The sequence below is a fragment of the Anomaloglossus baeobatrachus genome, chromosome 6 (genome assembly GCF_048569485.1).
Source record: "Anomaloglossus baeobatrachus isolate aAnoBae1 chromosome 6, aAnoBae1.hap1, whole genome shotgun sequence".
NCBI classification, from domain to species: domain Eukaryota; kingdom Metazoa; phylum Chordata; class Amphibia; order Anura; family Aromobatidae; genus Anomaloglossus; species Anomaloglossus baeobatrachus.
The window spans coordinates 109,473,892-109,496,470 of NC_134358.1; positions in this window are offsets into that span (position 1 = coordinate 109,473,892).

The following is a 22,579-nucleotide window of genomic DNA, read 5'->3' on the forward strand; positions in this document are numbered from 1 at the left end:
CTGGACGATCGCCGGGCCATTCTGCACCTGGTCCCAGCAGCAGAACCTGAAAGTCCAGGCACATCCGTGACAGAAAGTGGTGGAAGTTTAGCTTCTATTAATGTAGATAATATTTATCTTCATTTTGAATTTAAAGAAATTCTGTAATTGAAATTTTGATATGCCGAACATTTCTTATCTATATTGTACAGAATGGCTGTTGGAAGTAGTTTTTTCACAGTAACAGGAGACAAAAAACCACTTCAAGGTCATCTTCTGTCATGAAGCCTTTGTACTCGCTACACTATTTTGCAGATACAAGGGTATGCTTTGGTGTTCACAATTTTGTCCCTTTATTAGGAATGGATCTGGTCATTGTTGTAAAGACCTCTTGGTTGCTCCCATGGAGTGGCTACTGCCCAGTGGAGCAAGTTGGCAATTGGATGGTAAATAAGTCAGGTACAGCCTGAGAGACAGAGCCAATGACAAGATAAAGACAGGGTTGAAATTAAGAAGACAGCTGAGGTGAAAACCAGAGTATAAACAAACTAGTACCGTAGTAATATAAACATAATATCTACCAAAGCAAAGATATCACTGGGAAATTTAAACAGGGAGCTATACACCATTTTCAGCTGCATACCCTATAGGGGTGGGTAGCAAGATATAGTCAACAACAAATTGGTACCTCTTCATCTAGGCATATATGGCCCAAAATCATGCATGACAGAGCACACTATGACTCTGCATCATTGTAAGATGGTGAAAACAAAGAAAACTGCATCTCCAAATATAGCAAGTGTGAATAGGTGCTAGCTGCTAAAACTAAACAAACAAAAGAATATTGCAGCACTCTGTAGGTGCAAAGATATATACAAACATAGAATATATAAAATTTAAACTGCATTAATGCTATAAAATATGCTTACATAAATGAAGACTTTTAGTCCAGGAGAGGCATAACACTAGAATAGGGTCACATCAAAGAAAGGTCACCTTGCCACGGTGGTGGGCATACACAAATTGGCCAATTTTTGGGCTAAATCATTATTTTAATTATATTTTATAGCATTATTGCAGTTTAAATTTCATATATTCTGTTTGCATATGTCTTGGCACTTACAGAGTGCTGCTATATACATTTGTTTAGTTTTATTAAATCTTGAGGAAAGAGTCTTTAGATTTACCGAGTATGAAATACACCCAAGAGGCAGACATAGTAAAAATATAAACATTTTTATTTTTCAATAATTGCATAGGGTGTGACATAAATACAAAATAGTCATAAGAAACCAGAGTAAGAAAAGTGTAGGAGGGGAAGAAACCCCACGTGACCTAGGGAAAGAAATCAAATATCACCAGTGATCTGCATAGAAGCCTGGACATACAAAGAAGTGCCTAAATGCAAGTGCAAAAAGTGGCCAGCTAAGAGATGGCAAACATCTCAAGGCATAGCCTAAATAGGACAGCTTACCAGGGCAGCAGATCACTGGACTTGGACCTAGGTGTACACGTGGGGACCGGCGTCCCAACACGTGTTTCGCGTGGTGTGCTTCGTCGGGGGACAGATCTGGTGATATTTGATTTCTTTCCCTAGTTCACGTGGGGTTTCTTCCCCTCCTACACTTTTCTTACTCTGGTTTCTTATGACTATTTTGTATTTATGTCACACCCTATGCAATTATTGAAAAATAAAAATGTTTATATTTTTACTATGTCTGCCTCTTGGGTGTATTTCATACTCGGTAAATCTAAAGACTCTTTCCTCAAGATTTAATAATATTGTTTGAGTTGTTACCTAATATTTATCCACGGTCCTTTATGTTTTATATTTGTTTAGTTTTATGTAGTTTTAGCAGCTGGTACCTGTGCACACTTACTATATTTTGAAATGCTTTTTTGTGCAGTATATATTTAAGGTGTAGACAGATTCTAACTGTGCTGTCAACTCATCAGCCACTGGGTGGTTTTAATTAGTGCCAGATCCTACTTGCCCATATATTTGTAGACTTTTAGTCCAGGAGAGGCATGACACTAAGATTGGGTTCTATCAAAGTAAGGTCACCTTACCGCAGTTCATGGGCTCATATGAATTGGCCAATTTATGCACAAAGTACCTTCATTTTTCTAACTATATTTTATAGCATTAAGGCAGCTTAAATTTCATATATTCTATGTTAAAAAGAAAAAAAGGGGAAACAAATGCACATAGGGTAATATTGTATTTTAAAACTGAAATTGGGGATGAAGGGTTTGCTCACCTGATTGGGATGTATATGTCACAACTCCAATAAATACTGCTGCAATCACGTCTGCAGATAAAAGAAGATCTTCCTCTATATGTAGATTAGGAGAAGTAGGAGATAGACGTTCTGGATAGCCGCACTGCTGTGAAAGAGGAGTAATTCTACATGTGGCAATGCTTCAAGTAGCTTTCATTTATGCATTTCCGGTTCATACCAAACCCTTTCTCAAAACTGAACTATTTAGCCATTTCTATGTTTGTGTGTGTCTTGGCACTTACCGAGTACTGCTTTATCCTTGTATTTGTGGTGTATTGTAAAATGATGGTTGAGCTCCTACCCCTGAGACCCTAAATGTGTTCTTAAGTATACAGTATACTGTATGTGTGATAATATATAAAGTAATGTTATGTAGGGAAGTAATGTAAAGTATAGGAATGCATAACATATAGTGTAATGTATAGCTGTAGCAGTGTTGGTTAAACAATGTAGAATAATGATGTACATTGTCTGCACGTAAACATCGCCATCTGGTGGCCGGACGTTATAATAATATAGGTAAAAGGTTATGTAGGATGTTTTGGTAAGATAGGTTACCCGGTCACTGACTGCAGGGCATGAAATAGTCAAATGTGGGACCAGCCCACTTGGGGAGGAACAAGTATTTAGGTAAAGGAAAATGATTTATGTTTAGAACTTCAGATGGGAATCGGCTAGTGACTAGGATGAATGTATAGTCTGTCTAGTCATATTTTGGTCATATTTTGTGTGTGAATTGTGAATGTTGCGACGTTGAGACCTAGCAGTAGTGGCATGGAGACCTAGCAGTAGTAGCAGTGAGACCTAGCAATAGTGGCATGGAGACCTAGTAGCAGTAGCAGGGAGACCTAGCAGTAGTAGCAGTGAGATCTAGCAGCAGTAGCAGGGAGACCTAGCAGTAGTAGTGGTGAGACCTAGCAGTAGTAGGGGTGAGACCAAGCAGTAGTAGCATGGAGACCTAGCAGTAGTAGCGGTGAGACCTAGTAGTAGCAGTGAGACCTAGCAGTAGTAGCAGTGAGACGTAGCAGCAGTAGCAGGGAGACCTAGCAGTAGTAGCATGGAGACCTAGCAGCACTAGTGGTGAGACCTAGTAGTAGTAGCGTGGAGACCTAGCAGTAGCAGAGGGGAGACCTAGCAGTAGTAGAGTGAAGTGCGGATGGACACATGAGAGCTAGTGGAGGCCCAGAATGGAATCAGAGTAATAATTTTAGGAACAGTCGAAGGCTAAATCATCCCTTGTGGGTAGGGTCTGGTGTTGGATGTGAAATGAGTATGCAGTTTCAGCCTTTGTCTCAGTTGTCTCCATGATTCGGTCCTGGCCTGAACCAAACAGTGGCATCAAGAGGCCTCCTTATATGTATGAACAGCACCGCACCTATCCACACACTCAGCCATGACCACAAAACTTTTCTTGTTAAGTGGGCTAGGAGGGTGCCTATCGGAGGGAATCCCTCGCCCATAACTACCCCTTGCCCCCGCTTTACATCATTATAGTCAATTGCTAGGTCAAATCGCATCCCGCCAAATCCCATTTTGAGGCGTCTCAGACGTATGCCCTGTTGGAGCCATTGACTATTGAAAAAAAATGCTATGTGAATCCAGCCTTACTCTTTTTTGTTAATTTTTTGAGGACAAGAATAAAACTTCTAAAGTTCTATTTGATTTTCTATTAAATTACCTTGTAAAGAAATTTTTAATTAATAAATATTTATATTGCATTTTATTTCTCACTTTAAGGCTGTAAAGTTTATAAATAGAGCTTCTTCCAACCTGAAATAGTCTGTTAAAGTAATCTGGTCTTGAACTAACAGTAATTCTAATATTTGCTTCTGTCTGTTTCTAATTGTTTTATCATTTATTTGACTGTAGGCTTTTTTATGAATCCTTTCCATTGGCAAAAATTCTAACATCAACTTTCTGGAGTTAAAATTAGTTTTATTACTTTCTGTGATGATGTTTTATGGCACACAAAGATTTGTACTGGCCACTCCACAATGCTAAGAGCTTTGCCCATCCGTATAGGAAAATATTGCCCCGCTCTTTTAAAGGAAAAAGTATTATAGTATTGTTTGCATTAAGTATTACTGAACCTGCATCATTTTACCTTTTTTCTAATAAAAAAAAAAAAACAGGTGGGCTTTGGAATTTTGCAAAATCATGAAAGATTACTAAAAAATGTATAAAATTATTGACAAATTTCATCAACACAATTAGGCCGGTTTCACACATCTGGCTTTTTGCCGTTTTGCCGGATGCGGCGCTCTCCCGTACAGTTAATACAGTACAATGACAGCGCTGTAACTTCCGGGTCACATGCGCCGGTCACATGACAGCATGTGACCGGCGCTTGTTGCGCTGTCACTGTACTGTATTAACTGTACGGGAGAGCGCCGCATCCGGCAAAACGGCAAAAAGCCGGATGTGTGAAACCGGCCTTATCCCACCTCTCCACTCTACTGAAAAAATTATCACTGATGGCGTTTTCCTGAAGCATTTTCTGCTTCAAATATGATGGTGGTGTCTAAAAGATGTAATGTGCACAAACCCTTGTAAGGCTCACCTCACGTCAGCGGTATCTTGCCGCAAATCCGGATCCATTACAAATGCGTTTCAGTTCCATTAATTTCCAATGGAATCGCGGCAAGATGCGGTAACATGGGGTTGTGTATGACGCACGCAACCGCATGTGACCGCATCTTGCTGCGATTCCATTGGAAATTAATGGAACTAAAACGCATTTGTAACGGATCCGGCTTTGCGGCAAAATACCACTGATGTGAGGTGAGCCTAATAGTGTAAGTTGACATGTATAAGTGTAACATCAATATTGCAGCTTGTTTCCATAATTCTTGGTTGCTCCTTCTTTTTGGGGAGAGAGGAATTGTATTAGAATTGTGAATAGTGTAAAGGGGGCTTTACACGCTGCGACATCGCTAATGCGGAGTCGTTGGGGTCACGGAATTTGTGACGCACATCCGGCCGCATTAGCGATGTTGCTGTGTGTGACACCGATGAGCGATTTTGCATCGTTGTAAAAACGTGCAAAATCGCTCATCGGTGACATGGGGGTCCATTCTCAATTATCGTTACTGCAGCAGTAACGATGTAGTTCGTCGCTCCTGCGGCAGCACACATCGCTATGTGTGACGCCGCAGGAACGAGGAACCTCTCCTTACCTGCCTCCCGGCCGCTATGAGGAAGGAAGGAGGTGGGCGGGATGTTCCGGCCACTCATCTCCGCCCCTCCGCTTCTATTGGGCGGCCGCTCAGTGACGTCGCTGTGATGCCGCACGGACCACCCCCTTAGAAAGGAGGCGGTTCGCCGGTCACAGCGACGTTGCCGGGCAGGTAAGTATGTGTGACGGGTCTGCGCGATGTTGTGCGGCACGGGCAGCGATTTGCCCGTGTCACACAACAGATGGGGGCGGGTACCCACGCTAGCGATATCGGGGCCGATATCGCAGCGTGTAAAGTAGCCTTTAGAATTGTTTTTGAAAATTCAAAAAAAAAAGTAAAAAATACATACACTGAGCTCCATGAATATCTGATTATCAAAGTGTGCATATCTGAAACAATGGTTTGGGTTTTTTTAGACTCCTGTTATAAAACAGTCAGGCAAAGGTCCTTCTCTCTACCCCGTTTGATTGTGAGGCCCGCTAGCATATAGCAAGGTTATAATTTCTACCTTTAGGGACCATCCTGATTAGCTGAACCTTGTTGCTGTGGGGTGACTTTTTCACTCTTTTGATTGAAAAAATGGCAACAAAGTACACTGTGTTTTTGACATGTATTACTACTACCTATTTATTTACTTCAGGGTAGCTATTTATTGGTTTTATTATACCATATTTTCTGGCATATAAGACAACTTTTTAACCCCTGAAAATCTTCTGAAAAGTCGGGGTTCGTCTTATATGCCGGGTGTCGTCTTATAGGGCATATAATTAGATACCGTATTTTTCGGATTATGAGATGCACTTTTCCTCCCAAACGTTTGGAAGAGAAAGAAAAAGAAGGTTATGGAACAGCTGACAAACCTAGAAGTGGATGAGTACGGAAAATTTCCTCCAAAGTTGGTCACATTATTAAGAAAAAGTCTGTATCTGATATCCATGGAAGTGCTGTACAGATTTTGCATGAAATGAACAAAGAATATGAGGCCAAAGTGAGTCATCAAACTGTGGTGTGAAGGCTCAGAGCAGTAGGCTTGAATGCAAGAGTTCCTGTCAAGAAGACTTTCTTCTCTGGAAAGAACCGGAAGGTCCAACTTGAATTTTCCAAAGAACACAATGGGAACAGACAGATTCGTTTAAGGTGTTGTGGTCGGATGAATACAAGGTCAATCTGTTTGGTATTGATGGCAGCACTAGATATACCGCCCAGTTGGAAAACGTAATGATGTAAGGTGCCAAACTTCTACAGTGAAACATGATGGGTGCATTGTCATGGTTTGAGGTGGCTTTCTGCATCTGCCATTGGCCCTCTGCATAGAATTGATGGAAATATAAATGCTACTATATACAAGGATATAATGGAGAATGTAATGCTGCCACATGGTAAAACCAAAGTAGGCAGGGGCTGGAAATTCCAGTACAACAATGATCCCAAGCACACCTACAATTTAATAAAAAACGGGTTAGCGAAGAAAAATGTTCATCTGTTGATATAGTCAAGCCAATCATCTGATTTACACCCTATAGAGAACCTTTGGGATGAGTTATGACAACGAGTTGGGGCCCGTACCCACAGCAATAAAGATGAATTGTTTGCAAATTTTCAAATGGAATGGAACAAAATCCCCCAAGATGTCTTGAATACCCTAGTGGCTTCAGTGTCCCGTCAGTGTGGTGCAGTAAGAGGTTATGCTACAAAATACTAAATTATAGCATTGTAAACCATGAATTACTCTCTATGTTGTGATCAATAAATAGTAGAAGCAAAACGTTTAGCAGACAGTTTTCTTTAATTAAATGATCATAATGTATATTCAAAACATTTTGGTTAAAATTAAGGTCTTTCCTGATAACTTCATGTACTTTAAATTCCTCAGTGGGAAAATGGCATCACAACAATCAGACAGAAGTAGTCCCACTTTAAAAAAAAAATGCAAAACTTTCGGTCGCTACTGTACATCCGCAGGTGTGCTGGCCCATGTTTCCGTGTTGCATCTTCTTTATTAGTATCATTTGATGTACATACATGTCACATATACACATATACTCTAAAAAATACCTTTTATTAATTCATTTAAAAGACTTCAACAAGCCATTTTATCACACAAGTACAGTATAAGATCAATAAGTAACCATTACTACAGAAGGCAGAGTACCTAGGTATTGCCCTGATCTCACCCTATTAGGCCCTACCTGGCAATGGAGATTTTATGCACCCTAGGGTTCAAGTGGTGCAACAATCCTACAGCGGTTTACCTTATCTACCCTCCTTTTTCCCTATCAAACTACCAAAGGTTCAATTTTAGCCCTTTATGCCCAGGTGAAAGTCTATACCCCACCTAGGCAATACCACAATGGGTATATACCTAGATATAAATTAAGATTCCACAAAATATCAAGCTATTTAAACACTGCCTCCTAGATAACTCTAAACATGTTGGTAGGTATTAATGATTGATAACTCACAATAGAGTTTTCCAAACTAGAGTCCAATGTCAGCACTCAATTTGAACATTGGACTCCATCAATTACAACTCTACAGCCAAGATACAACTGCAGAAATAGATATGGACATTCAATTTTTTCAACAGTTTTTACTCATCTCACGCAACGTGTTTCCCCCTCCTTCGGGTTCACGGGTTCATCAGAAGTGACAGATTTATCAAAAGTCCCATCAGAATAGATTACTTCAAACCGGACAGTGAAACATTGGTCCCCTCTTAATTAGGACAATTGTCAAATATTAGTATAGTTCTTTAGAGCGCAAGAAACAATTCAGTCCCTGAAAGAAGTTCTGTCGCTTAGCCATATAAGCTTTTATGTAGATAAAAGCTTAAAACCTGACTTTAAATTCATCCATTGGTTTTATAAATTACTCTTCTGAAAGCTGAAACCCTCCCAAATTTGGTTTAGGTTATGAAAATAAAGTTGCTGCAGAGCTGAAATATTGATCATTTAATTAACACAGAAAGGTCAGATTTTGGCAAGACAAAAGTTTTGTCACCCACAGAAAGTAATGTGAAATTCAAACAAATAATTAACTTCTAATACAAAGATGTTGCATAACATTGGTGAATGAAGTTGTGGTGAAATTAGAGCCATATTTAATAGTTTGTGTGACTTCCATGAGTTTGAAGGACTGCTTCCATGCGGTTGAACAATGATTCATACAATTTATTGATGAAGTTATCAGGAATACCAAATAATGCAGTCTTACATGCCTCCCGAAGTTCATCTACATTCTTTGGTTTTGTCTTCCAAACTTCCTCTTTTATCCTACCCCAAACATGCTCAATGAGGTTCATGTCTGGTGACTGGGCTGGCCAGTCCTTGAGCATCTTGATCTTCTTTGCCAGGAGTAACTTTGCTATAGAGATGGATGTATGAGATGGAGCACCATCCTGCTGAAGAATTTGACCCCTTTTATGATTGGGAATGTAAGAGGTAGCTAATACTTCTTGATATTTTTGGCTATTGATATTGCATTCCACCTTGCAAATGTTTTCCACACCTCAATACTGAATGTAACCCCAGACCCTGATCTTTCCACCACCAAACTTAACTGTTTTCTGGATCCATATGGGCTTCAGTAGGTCTCCTGCAGTATTTGCAGTGGCTGTGGTGTAATTCAACTGAAGATTCATCAGAGAAATCCACCTTCTGCCACTTTTCCAGCATCCATCTGTTTAGCAGGCTGTAGGACTTGGCAAAAGCCTCAAGGTTTTTAATTGCCTTTTGTTTAGTGCTGGCTTGTGGGCACTGATTCGACCATGGAGGCCATTTCGAGACAGAATCCTACAAACTGTTCTAGTTGACATAGGGACTTGAAGTGACCAGGCCTTTTGGAGCTCTGCTGCAGTGGAAGAGGGGCTGGCTTTGGATTTTCTAACCAACAAACGTTCCACCTGAGCAATTGTCTTGTGGGGTCTGTCGAACTTGAGCTTGTCAAAAACATCTCCAGTCTCTTCAAATCTTTTTTTAATTCTATGTACTTGACGCTGAGACACATTAAAGGTGCCAGCCACCTCTGCAGTGGATCTGGTCTTCAGCCTCTTGATAATCAAGGCTTTGGTCACAGGGTGGATTTTTGGCATGTTGTCAGAGGTCAAGTTGCAGTTCAAGTGAAGGTTGGGTTGCTGGGTTTCTTTTTATACACACCCACTAATTAACCGATCATTTAGTGAGTGCAGGTGAGGATGTATTGGGTGCATTATACGACAAGGTGACAAAACTTTGTCTTGCCAAAATCTGACATTTCTTTGTTCATTAAATAATCAAAATTTCAGCTTTTCAGCAACTTTATTTTCATAACCTAAACCAAATTTGGGAGGGTTTATGCTTTCAAAAGAGTTATTTATAAAACCAATGGATGAATTTAAAGTCACGTTATAAGCTTTTATTTACATAACATGGATAAGCGACAGAACTTCTGTCAGGGACTGTATTAACTAGCATCATAAATCCATTTACCACTTCACTAAGACTATTAATTGATGATAAAGATGCCAAATCTCAGTACAAAGATAACAATAGCATGGGACTTCTCTTTCTGACATGCCACCCAATTTCCATGTCCTTCATAGCCAGATCAATACCACAGACATAAGTCAGTGTCCTCTAGAATAGGATAGTAAGAGTCAATAAATTAATCATAAAAAGATAGACTATCCACCCTCAGTCTAGATAGTCTATTCTTTTATGCACGCAAAGGTCGAGATAGTTGCACAGGTGAAATTGTACTAGCTGCATGAGCACAAGAAAAATGCTCATACCCCAGACCTACCTTATTGTACCACTTAGCAGAGGGGCACAAGACAACACTCCTGAACACAAACAGTGCCAAACAGGTTATTGGTTGGATGGCAGATAATGTTTCTAAAATGATCGCAAAATTTAATCAGAGTCTCTCCTCTGTGTCTTTTGCAGCGTGTACAATCTCTCTTTGGAATTTTGGATAGTCCCTGCAATGAGTGCATAGGCTGTACTAGGGTAGGAGTTTGAATCTCATTAGAATTGACACAAAATGTAGTCACAGTCCCTCCTTTCCATCTCTTGCTGCTTGTCTTACAATCCGTCATTGGAATTCTAGTTAGGCTTTGCACTGGTGCATAGCCTTTTCCAGTTTTAGAATCAGATTCTTTGTAATATTGTACTATAATTCAATCTGAGTCTCTCCTCCACATCTCTTGATGGCTATATTCCAGTCCCTGTACTACATTTTGGCAGCACTTGCACTCAGTGTATAGCCTATACCCATATAGGAGGCCCACAGCTTAAAAATTATCAAAAAATGTTGTTTGAGGCCCTTCTCTGTTTGTCTTACAGGGGATATTGCAGTTCATCCTTCTCATTTTTGTCAGCCCTTGCACTTAGTGCATAGCCATTAGGAGTATAGCAGTCCTAATAAACAATCATTTTAACAGAATGTGTATGAGGCCCTCCTTTATGTCTAATATAGGATCTGTTGGAATTCCTCTTCCTTCTAATTTTTGGCAGTTCTTGGTTTGTCCCCATAGGCTTGCGAGTTTCATAAATTAAACACAATGTATTTGACAATGTCACACTGACATTGACACTGACTGGCATGCCCAGATAAGATAGTAAAATGCTAAAATTACATATACCGGTGATTACCGGCAGGTGTAGTTTTATTTACCACTATACTATTTAATTTATTATTGTCATAGGTGGAGGGTAAATATAGTGAGAGATGACTCGGTCGTTAAAGCTATGTTCAGACCTTGCATTTTTTCTGTGCTTTTTGGTAGCATTTTTAAGGAGTTTGATGCAAATTAAAAGCTGATTTTACAAGCCCAGCAAAAGCGATGACATTTCCTAAAGCTAATTACACACAATTATTTATTTTTCCTAGCTGAAATGGAAAACTATGGTGTTTTTGAAAGAAAGCTAAGTGTGAATATAATCAAAAAGGTGGAGGAGGCCATTTTTCTCTCTTGTTAAATTTGCTTTAGAAACAGGTCATTACCCTTTAAAATCAATTTCCTCACCTGTTTTATATGTTTTATTGTCAGTCTGTAAAAGTGACAGAATTCTCTGACAACATTGTTCCCAACAGCGACCTGGGTGTAATAGATGTGTCCAGACATCTACCTCATGCTGTTCCCATTCCATTTCAGTGGTGTTTTCATTAATTTCAGTGATTTTTAGGACCCCCTCCGAGCTCCCGGGGGTCTTCCAGAACAATGCTTGAGTTTCCCATTGACTTCCCTTATGCTCGTTACTCGAGACAAACATCCGAGCATTTTAGTGCTTGCACATCACTAGTGATAACTTGTTTTCACCACAGAACCTATTTATTGCAGACCACTGTTATAGTACATCCCAGTTATTTTATGTAGAGATGAGTGAACCTTAGGCTCATGGTTTGGACGCGAAAAATGACATCAATATCACCCTGGTGAGTTTCGCGCTGTGCTGATGTCTGAGTGATGCGCAGCATTGTGCGCACTGTGGGATATGTGTGATTTGCTTAAATTTTACTTCAATTCTGCATTCTTTGATGTTTTGTTCACGGAAAATTGAAAAAAAGAAGCACCACCCACCCACCTCCATTATTGTTTTGCTTATGGCCCGTAGCAAAACACTTCCAGAGGTGGGTGGGCGGGGCTTTGGGTTTTTTTTTCAATTCTCCGTGAACAATACATCTAAGTCAAATTTGAGCCGATCACAGAAATCTCGCAGTGCGCACAATGCTGCACATTACTCAGACACTAGCACAGCGTGATACTCACCACAGGGATGTTCACGTCATTTTCCGAGACTGAACCTCGAGCCTTTAGCCTAAAGGCCCTGTCACACACAGAGATAAATCTGTGGCAAATCTGTGGTGGCAGTGAAATTGTGGACAATCAGTGCCAGGTTTGTAGCTGTGTACAAACGGAACAATATGTCCATGATTTCACTGCAACCACAGATCTGCCAATTATATATTTCTGTGTGTAATGGGGCCTTAAGGTTCAATTATCACTAATTGTATGCACACAGTCGATGTGCAGGAGTCTCCTGTGTTATAACGACAACCATATACTTGCATATGGTTGTAGGGTGGGCCCCTAGAGTCATTTCCCATTGTGGGCCCCAGTCACCCCAGTCCGACCCTGATAGTACTACTTTATATATATTTACATAGAGATAGTTTGCTGCTCCACTTACCCCCTGTTACAGTATGGTTTCTACACTGTAGCAGCCAGTGGCTTTTATTGCCATGTTTTGCAAGACGAGGCAGCAGTAGTTTGTATCTATTTCCTATACAGGTGTTAGTTTTCAAGTCATATTATAATTCATCTTCCCTAAGATGTTCAAGAATATAAAAGGCAATAACTAAAGCAAAAAAAGGGTTTATAAACATATTTTAGTAATGTAAAACTACTTAGCCCATAGTACAGTATTATACATAAGACATGGGCTTGACATTTGGAAAGTGTCCACTCCTTGTTCCCAGCAGCCAATCAGACACCTGATTTCATTAATTTGTGTTAGAAGAATTAAATGTGAAGTGTGAATGGTTACTACAGGCAACACAAACACTTTTTTGATACACCATTTTGATACATGAGGCCCCATAGAAACACATTACAAATGCAATGAGGGAGAACTGTAAAATTATACCATAGTTCTGATTGCTGAATTCTTCCGAAACTTTAGCTGGTTCCGTCTTTGTTGATGTTGGCACATGGAGCTTCCTGTCATAATTTCAAACAGATGGTCTGATGTACTTACACTGTAGACCACACAATTAACATTAGAAAAGAATTTCCAGAATGTATAACTCTCCGGTGTATCGCTGGTCAGCATATCTATAAACCATTTAATGCTTATATTGCATTTCTTACACAGCAGAGATTTGTAATAATGTGCATTTATCTTGCTCGAATAAACTAACCAGGTTACAGAATTCCCATGTTCAATATCATGAATGCTATTATCCAGTTGTTTGAATAAAAAAACAGAATAAATGAATGTGGGATTAACGTGCAGCACAGTGAAATGACCTTCACATGTAACATAATGCAATTGTAGGTACCAAGGGTCAGGAAAGATAACCGTGCAGCGAATATAACAATGACTCCACTTGTGTGGTTTAATGTACTGTACATGTCTTATAGGGAACATTTCATGAATTAAGTGTTATGGAGATAGCAATTAGATAATATTTGCTTTGTTTATTTATTTCTTTTCCCCGAAAATAAGCCCTACCCCGAAAATAAGCCCTAGTCAAGGTTCAATAATAATGAAGTGTCCATGCAGCAAAAAAAGTTAAAGAATATTGCAGGACACTTTATTATAGAGAGCAGACACCCCCCAAAAGAGAGAATGTATCCATGCATCCCACCGCAGGTCCTCTATGCGTTCCACTGCAGGTCCTTTATGCGTTCCACCGCATGTCCTCAATACATTCCACCGCAGGTCCTCTATGTGTTCCACCGCTAAGAACGATAGTTATTCGATAACGTTCCTGGTGCTGGTGCCAATGGACATACAAAAACCACTTCTTTATCTGGGCCAGAGGACCGGGTTAAGGCATTGAACTGAAATTTAAAGGAAAGCCTACATATTGTGTTAGTAGAATAACTTTTCAAAACTACAAAGAAAAATCTGTGCTTAACTCACTCAACTACTAATGATAATCATTCCGTCATACCTTTACAATAAATCTGACATGAAAGGTAAAATGGTCATATACATGTGTTATCTACCAATATGTGCTGGACAAAGTCATTCTCTCCTGACTCTTCCATGTATATGAACGTTTGGCCTGGCTGATATCTGGGGTATACTATGTGAATGGGGGCCTTTATAGAAAACAGGTCAGTGTAAAAACATTTCTAGATTTTTTTTGTCTGTTTCTGTAGATTCAGTACTGAAATGTTTAAAAAATATAGATTTGGGGTTTTTTTTAATTAAAATTTGATTACCTGAGAATAAATTCCCTATACAGGAAAATAAAACCTGAAGTAGAAGATGATGCATTCTGAATGGTTTTTATGTAAAGACAGCAGAAAGGATCTTTATAGTTTTCATAACAGTCTTCATTCAGTACACAGTTTGTGTATGGTAATCACTGCCTGGCACTTTGATTACCAGCTTTCTCTGCAGCATGTGTCCACTGTCAGTCAGGTGTGCACTGTGTAGTGAGTGACTATTGCAGCCTCCTGCTCTGCCCTATAAAATAAAGATTTTTGTGACAATAAAATAGTATTGGTTAGGGTTCAAGAATGTTAGTTTTGTAAAAATTGCTCATAGTATCTATATTTCACTACTCTCCCCTCTATATTAACATACCTCGATACTTCCATCTCTACAGCAGCTCTGACAGCGTCCAACTAATTGTACAAAGAAGTTTAAACACTGAGAGCTGGAGTTTTGTTATTTTATTGTTCCTTATATATTTCCAACATACCATACAGAAAAGTAAATTAGAAGGAAATTCATACAAATATGTAAACTACAAAAAATAATACAGAAATTCCCTTTGATCTGATTCAAACCTAAGACTCGAGTGGTGCATAACACTTGTGGTTTGTACTTAGGGTCTACTACGTATCATGTATCCCATCACAGTTATACCTTGAATTTTTGTTCTTCCTCTTAACACTGTTCCCCTACACTGGGCTCCATTTGAATACAGACCCTCATTGTGCCTCCTTTTAAATATCACCCTCATATTTACCTCCTTATAATACTGACCCCTTATTGTTTACAACCTAGTTGTCAAAGGCTAAAATAAATAAGTTAATGTTCTCTTCACCAAGATGCAATAGTCTGCAGACTTTCGACCGGTGAAGGCGGCTTGATATTGTAAAGTCATTGCCCTCCTAATATCCACTATGTGGCTTCAGGCCTTGCAGGCCACAGGGTGGAAACTTCCTGAGGACTGCCTGTGTAGGTCGGAGAGAAGGGAGTCGATGGATCTGTGCTTCTCTACAACTTTTAGTAATATTCATAGGGATACTGTTATAGGGGTTGCGAGTTGATGAAGCCCACTGTTGGATCAGCTCATCTGGCATTTGCCAGATTAGCTAGATGGCTAGCCCACCCTCGTCATACATCTTGTATTGCTAACCAATTGAATAAAATGCACAACATTTTTATTGTATCCCTCCATGTAGGTAAGCAGAGTTCAAAATTCTGTGCATTGAAAGAAAGTATGCCAATGCTTAATAACCCAGCGTATGACAAAAGGACACTCTTCTAGCATATGTCAGGTACAGTCATGGAGCAAGTGACACACATATACACAGCTGGGTACACACAGTACAAACCTGTTATTGAGCCTAAAGGTAAAAGGGGACGTGCCCCATGGCCAAGCCTCTCGTTCCACAGAGTGCAAGAATGCACCAGCAGATTATTACTTGTGATGCTCGGGTACTCAGTACTGTGAAGAGCAATTGGATGTTCGGATAAGTGCGACTTGAGCACTCAAGTGCCAAAGCAATTGAAAGTGTAATGCTGAGTGGGGGACCCAGTGTCGGCCTACCACCATTGTCGGTACCAGTGGCGTAACTACCACGGTCAAAGCGGTCGCCATTGCGACCGTGCCCGGGCGTTTTGGGGCCCGCGGCCGCCCGGCAGATCAGCAGTCAGCTCCTTTCTGTGAGAGAGGAGCTGCACTGTTCTGCCGCATACAACGCGGCGCAGGGCCTGCTATATGACCCGGTCACCGACGCTGATACCAGGCCCCCTGCCTGGTGTCAGCGGTGGCGTCGCCGCGCTCCCGTTGCCGCGCGCTGCTTTGATATTGCATAGAGCGACGCCGGCGTCGCTCTATGCACATCAGTCTTCCCCCGTGCCTGCGTGGTGATGTCACTCCTGTGCGACTGCTGTGTGTGGTGAGAGCACAGAGCAAAGGAGGACGCCGACCGGAGCCACAGGGGAACGAGGACAGAAGTGACGATGAGCAGCAATGAATCAAGTAGAGGACAGAGGTGGGGTGGAAGGAGAAGATATGTGAGTACTTGTTTTTTTTTGTTTTTTTTTTTTTAATAAATTAGTGAGTGCACGGGGAGGCTGGCTGCAGGACACATGGAGTCCTTGGGCGGTTAACTGCATGACACATGGAGGCCCTGGGGGGCTTGCTGCATGACACATGGAGGCCCTGGGGGGCTGGCTGCATGCACTTGGAGGCCCTGGGGGGGCTGGCTATATGACACATGGGGGCCCTGGGAGAGCTGGCTGCATGACACATGGAGGTCCTGGGGGGGGGCTGGCTACATGACGTCCTTGGGGGGGGGCCGTGGATGCATGAGACATGGAGGCCCTGGGGGGCTGGCTGCATGACACATGGAGGTCTGGAGGGCCTGGCTGCATGACACATGGAGTCCTTGGGGGGGCCCTGGCTGCATGACACATGGAGGCTGTGGGAGAGCTGGCTGCATGACACATGGAGGCCTGGAGGGGCTGACTGCATGACACATGGAGGTCTGGAGGGGCTGACTGCATGACCCATGGAGGTCTGGAGGGGCTGACTGCATGACACATGGAGGCCTGGAGGGGCTGACTGCATGACACATGGAGGCCATGGAAGAGCTGACTGCATAACACATGGATGCCCAGGGGGGGGCTGGCTGCAAGACACATGGAGGCCTTGGGGGAAGGGGGGGCTGGCTGCATGACACATGGAGGCCTGGAGGGGCTGACTGCATGACACATGGAGGCCCTGGGGGGCTGGTTGCATGACACATGGAGGGTCTGGGGGGCTGGCTGCATGACACATGGAGGCCCTGGGGGGGAAGCTGGCTTCATGACACATGGATGCCCGGGGGGGGGGCTTGCTGCATGACATATGGAGTCCTTGGGGGGTGCCTGGCTGCATGACACATGGGGGCCCTGGGGGGCTTGCTGCATGACACATGGAGGCCCTGGGGGGGGCTATCTGCATGACACATGGAGGCCCGGGGGGGGCTAGCTACATGATACATGGAGGAAAAACCAAAAAGCCAGCACTAAATGTGCACTTCAGCACTAAAAATTCCAAACTGTACTTATTATAAAAATTTTGAGATTTTTGGCAAAAAATTGCAATTTCTTGAGCTACCCCGCCACGTCACGGCAAATCTCATTTGGGGCAGTCCTACACTAAAATATTTTTATAAAATGTGCCTCACATATGAATAGTAGAACTGCTCTTACCAGCACTCACCTGGTCTATTTCAATCCCGTACCCATGACTGAGTCATGGCTGTGGGCGGGACAGGTCCAAGCAAATGCTGCATGAAGTAAATAGCCTGTGGATAGGGCATGATGACTGAATTTATAGTCACCAATCGCCAAAATCTAGACAGGTGGAATACATCCCAAATTGGGGAGCATAGCAAGGTGGGGGTCAGCCACCGACCAATTCAATGAAGAAAAAACAAAAATGTTAGCACTGAATGTGCACAACAGCACTAAAAATTCCATTTCATGCAGCATTTGCTTGGACATTTCATATGTGAGGCCGTTTGGCATATTTTATAAAAATATTTTAGTGTTAGGACTGCCCCTACTGAGATTGCCGTGGAGTGGCGGGGTGGCTCAAGAAATTGCAATTTTTTGCCAAAAATCTCATATTTATAATAAGTACAGTTGGAATTTTTAGTGCTGTTGTGCACATTCAGTGCTAGCATTTTTGTTTTTTCTTCAATGATACATGGAGGCCCTGGGGGGGCTGTCTGCATGACACATGGAGGTCTATGGGGCTGCATTATACATGGAAGTCTATGGGGCTGCATAATAAACATGGACACCTTATACATGGACTATATGGGTGCATTATACATGGAGGAGTATGGGGCTGCATAATATAATATGAAGGTTTATGGGGTTGCATTGTAATACACATAGGACTATGGGGCCTGCATTATAATATATGGAGGACTATGGAGGCTACTTTATACATGGAGGACTATGGGGGTGCGTTATAAAACATGGAGGACTTTGGTGCAGTATAATATATGGAGAACTATGGGGTGAATTATAATACATGGAGGACTATGGGAAATGCATTATAATACATGAAGGACTATGAAGGTGCATTCTAATATATGAAGGATTATGTGGGACCCTTTATACTATATGGAAGGCTATGTGGGGGCCATTATAGTATTTGGAGAACTATATACGAGGGGGGACTAAGATACAAGCAGGGGATGGAAATGTTTTGTGCTGAGGGAAAAAGGTTCTTTCGCTCAGCACTCAGCTTTCTTATGCTCTGCTGTACATCTCTCAGCACCCAGCTTTCCCATGGTCTGATATGGGAAAACTGGGTGCTGAGGGAATGATGTATAGCAGAACATGGGAAAGCTTGGTTCCAAGGTCAAGATAGATATCAGAACATCGGAAAGCTGTATGTTGAGGTTAAGAGCCAAGTTTCAGCATCATTATCTTGTACCCCGAGTGTCAGTGTCATTATCCCGTACCCTAAGTGGCGGTGTGTGGAGACACGGGGCTCAGTGGGTGCTCTTGTCCACTGGCCCAGCCGCCTTTAGAAAGACAGCGTGGCTCAGGGTTCATCCCAACTGAACGCACGACCTCCTTAACCGTGGGCGGAATACTACTTAGACAACACAGGGTGAGGGAATCACAATATTAAGACTTTATTGTATCCCAAAAATATTAACGGCACATAACCAGCAAAACACACAAATGTAACAGGCAACAGAGTCTCACCCTTCCGCTGGCTCACCAGGGATTTAGAATGTCCATGCCTCAGAGTTTCCAGGGCTATTTACTCCAATCCACCAGCACCCCGCTTTAGGCGGGCACCCACCGAGAAAGGAATAACGCCAGATTTAAGAAGCTGGCTGAGGTCTGCAAAGTCTGTACCAGGTGACTGGATTGTCCCAACCTGGGTTTCCTCCTTAAGTAGTCTCTGGTTTGATGATATAATCCTGGCAGCCGGAGTCAAAATCCCTAGACTGTGGATATGGTCTCCAATGGCCTTCCCTTTGGGTACTGTTGTGAATGTCAGTTATGCTTTGGCTGCTGGGAGGCTCCTTCTTGTGGCCAGGAATGGTTTGGACATAGACCAGATGTGTTGAGCAATGGGCGTTTCCATTGCTAACTCTCTGCTTATTTAAATCCTGGTCTGATAGCAGGCTATGCCGGATGTCAGTTGTTCTTTGTTCACCAGCCTGCTTCATTCTGCTCCTCACCACATCTACCCCAGATAAGGGCTTTGCTCTTTATTTGTTATTTGGTTCTTTTACTCTTATCTGAGTTTGTCATTTGCTGTGGTTGTTTTCAGTTATTTGCATGCAAGGATTTTCCCTCTCAGTTGCTTAGCTAGGAAACTCCCTGCAGTTTTACCTCCTATAAGTCCATGTGTTTGTGGCTTTTTGAATTTGTAATGATTCTTGTTTTCTGTTCATTGGTATGACAAGAGCGCCTGGTATAGGACGGAGTGCAGATCGTGCGATCTGAGGGCCTTTTTGTACTATCAGGAATTTCGAATTTTGCAGGGTTTTTCTCTGGCCACCATCAGCCCTTTTCCTGTCCTTTCCCATTTTAGTCAGGGGGGGGCCTCACCTTTTGCTAATCCTATCATCAATCTGTGTATTGTGTTTTCCTATATCACCGCAATCTTTGAATGTGGGGGTTTGCTATTCTTTGTCTATTTTCTGAGGCAGAGAGTTATTCATCTTTCCTTCCTTTAGGATAGCTAGTTCTCTGGCAGGGTTCGCGGTGCACAGGATGTTAGTTCACCCCTCGGCTACTTCTAGTGTTGATGGTTAGTAAGGGGATGGCGGCCAGATTAGTTGCCAATGCTCTTGTCACCTTTTACCAATGAGTTATGATGGTCTTCCATGGTTCCGGATCATAACAGGGTACACTGCGCCCTCATCGGATTGGTTGGACAAGATTGCTTCTCCCATTGGTGGAATTTCAAGCTGCATGGATAATGTTCTTTTAAATGATGTGGGTAGGAAGACTGAGGTTATCTACATGGAGTCTGCAAGTCACAGACTAGACAATTGCTACTAAGGTAATTACATTAGCAATATACAACTACATTACAATGATTACTGGAAGGATCAGGAGAAACAATAGCTAAGCAAACATGAGTTAATACACAAAAGAACAATACGTCTGGCTGAATGTTAAGATACTTTAACCCATGAGAGTCCATGTCATCACAGTGTACGTGGAGGGGGGGGCCCGGTCCAAATTTTGCACCAGGGCCCATCAAACTCTAGTTACGCCACTGGTCAGTACACCACTGGGCTGAAATTGACTGCAAAACCAACCTTACGTCAGTGTAGATTTTGTGGAAGTAGAAATTAAAAAGACCACGAAATGTCCAGCTATGAGGAACTCTGCCAGAATGATTTCTCAGTTCAGTGCAGAATAAAGCTAGGTAAAGTGCAGAGACAAGTCCACACTGTGATGCAGGACACAGACAGCGACCATGCAGATAACAACACATGGCTGCAGCCTGCAACAGAGAATTTCAATGTAGTAAAACTGTGAGTAGCTAATGATGATTAACAGCTTTTTACAGTCTTTTTGATATATGAGTATAATATTAGATTTCAGCTGGATTGTACAGCAAGTTGTAATGACATTCTGAAAATAAATCACTATCAAATCCCCACAATGGACATTCTACTAGATTTTTCAAAAGCCAACATATTTTTTGTATGTGATTTTGGCTTGTAGCAATTGACAACATTTTCTTTTCCACTTGAATGCTATAAATGTCTCGGAATGCAAATAGGGTTAAGTCATGCTCCAGTGGTGTGCATGGGAGAAACGGATGCACTGTGGAAGGACTCTCTAGGGTAAAAATTATAGCTGATATTCTAATCATACTAGAGGGGGAATATTTAGAATCTGCAATAAAGGATTATTAGCAGAAAATAATACAATCCTAGCACATATTCAACAATGGAGAAATTCTAAGTTAAAATGACCAATGGTGCATTTAGTGGACATCTAACCTCAATGAGAGTAAATATTAATCATGAAAAATACAAGACATGCTACCGCTTGAGATGCACATGGAGTAAAAAGATCTATTTGCACGTTAAACTATCCTTCCAGACATCTGTCAGACATGTGCCAGCCACTTTGACAGTTAACTCATAAAGATGTACCCTGGGAATATACATATACCCAAGAAACTCCTTTTGATGGAATGAAAAAGTCTATTGCAAACCTTGAGATATTTTGATCCAGATGGTGCAATGGTAGTACAATGAGATGCCACAGACACAGGTCTTGGAGTGATACTTATGAGCAATAAACAGTCAATTAAGCTTGCAGGCAGTGCACTAACACTGACAGAATAGAGATGTACCCAAATTGAGAAGGATCTACTATCTATAGCAGGGGTCGGAAACCTTTTTGGATGAACGCCACATATTTTAAAATGCAATTCCATGAGAGCCATACTCACCAGTCGGGAACGGCGGTGGTGGAGCGGCTCAGAAGGTTCCAGGAGGCAGGGTAAGCGATGATGCAGGCACGGAGGAGGGGGTGTTGCGGCTCAAGAAGGTCAGTGTGTGGAGGGTCAATGATACAACTGCGAGCTTGTGTGTGTAAGGGTTTTTTTTATTAAAGATTTGTCCACGAGCCAGATGCAGCCATCAAAAGAGCCACATCTGGCTCACAAGCCAAAAGTTCCCGAACCCTGGTATTTGAAATGCAAAAGTCCCATCAGTTCCTATAGTCAAGAAATAATTGTGTATCCTGATCATGAAGTATTAAAGAAAATTACAAAACAATTACTACTAAATAACCTACAGAGACTGAAGTGTATGTTTTTACATCTTCAGAAATATGATTTTGACATCTGCTTCTTTCCAGGGTAATACTGATTCCAGATGCTCAAAGCAGACCATCAAATATGATGAAGAAAAAGACATTGAGGGCATCATTGTGTATGCGGTAAAGGCCATGTTAAAAGACAAGCTGAAATAAACACAGACCTCCACAATGAAGGGTACACTGTCCAATTTATAAAGAATTTGTCCAGCACCACAATCCATTTTTTTTTTAAATACTGGAGATAATTAAATCATTCAGAATTAAAATTTATCAGGTTCAAAAAAATTTTCCAAAATATTCAATTTGCAGCGAATTTATTCACAAGTATTCCAGTTGCACTGAATAGACGGGTCTAACAGAGATGATCAAATACTCAATG